Consider the following 1797-nt stretch of genomic DNA (forward strand, 5'->3'; position numbering starts at 1 on the left):
TAGGATGCTTGATTCTGATTGGTCAATACCGGCATTAAGTCATAAAGGTCAAAAATATGTCATGCTATTATGTTAAATGTTATACTTTACACAGAAATGAGTTGCAAATGCAATACTCTTATATTGCATTCTTTTATAATTTAATACAACCTTTTTTATTACAAATTATATTAGCAAATATTCTTAGTGAAAAGTTGAATTGAAAAATGTACGTAAATTTATGAATGTCTTGGTCTTGTACTACTTGGTTTGAACATTTTTTTTTTACTGACAGCAAGCTTACATGATCTTCTCAAATGATGACTAAAGATCTTCCGATGTGTTTCACAGATGTGAAAAGGAAAGAGTCGGATGACAAAATTGAGCAAAATTGCAGCAGTAGACTGCTGACATTGTGGGCAATGAGGTTTTGTACTGAGTCACATGCCTAGACATGGACACCAGGTACTGGACATCAGTTCCTGTAAGTGTTTGTTTGTGTGCCTTAGAGTACTAAATTTATTATTATTATTTTTTTTTTGCCAGCTGCTATTTCCCTTTCTACTTAGTGACTTCCAGAATCACGCAGGCTAGACAAAAACATGTACCAGAGACACTGCATCTTTTCCACACATGAAAAAGAACACAAGGCATGATGGGTAAGCAGCGTGCCCAGAATTGCTCTGCACTCTTTCCACTTTATTCAGCATGGAGGATAAATCTTAAGCTAAGCAAATAAAACAAAATAAAGACTTAGAGAAGAGATAGCACATTTGTTACATGTGAATTTCGAGAAGTACATCTAAGACAAACCCTATAAAATACAAATGACCATCCACAGAGAAATATTTCAGTTTTACTTTCTAAATTTACCCTGATTTTATGTCATGAGTTATTTTGATCAAAGGCTTTTGGGTTCTAAAACTGTTGATTATTAAAACACAGTACATGACCGTAAATTAATGAATGAATTAATTAATTAAAAATAATATTATTTTTAAAATGCTTTTTATTTTATTTATTTATTTATTTATTTTTATTACATTTATTTTACATTAGTAACAATTAGTAAAAATATATATATATTTTCATATATTCATACTTTAATCTAGGCCTACATGTACTGCTCTGATGTTTGAAAAAAGAATGTTAGCATGTATAAACAGTATATAATTCTGAATAAATACCATAAACCATACATAAAATATGAATTTAGTAATAATATATTTGAGATAAAAATATAATTTACTGATCAATAAATATTCAAAGTATTATACATATTATATATTTCATGTTACATTGATATTTAATCTTATAATGTGTATTAAATATTATGTTGATATATTTAATATTATGAATATTTATTATTTTTCATTATTGCATTCGTTAAACTATTTAGATAGGCCTATTTTAATATATATATATATATATATATATATATATATATATATATGTGTGTGTGTGTGTGTGTGTGTGTGTGTGTGTGGTTAGGTAATTTAAAATATATCTAATGTTAATAGAACTTGTTTAACTCTGAATAGCTGTGAACTCTTGACAGTTACCTGCGGGTTCATGACTGCGCAGGTGATGCTTGCGTTGTGCCAGATTTCCCGACACTGAACCAAAGAATAGACAGGATAAGACACACCCCTCAACTCAAGCCCCCAAACACCTCTCTCTCTCTCTCTCTCCTCTCGTCTCTCTCTCCTCTCTCTCTCTCTCTCTCTCTCTCTCTCTCTCTCTCTCTCTCTCTCTCTCTCTCTCTCTCTCTCTCTCTCTCTCTCCACACTGGGCTGGATAAAATCCCCCTTTAAAAGA

This window comes from Cyprinus carpio, chromosome B1 (assembly GCF_018340385.1).
Source record: "Cyprinus carpio isolate SPL01 chromosome B1, ASM1834038v1, whole genome shotgun sequence".
Classification (NCBI taxonomy): domain Eukaryota; kingdom Metazoa; phylum Chordata; class Actinopteri; order Cypriniformes; family Cyprinidae; genus Cyprinus; species Cyprinus carpio.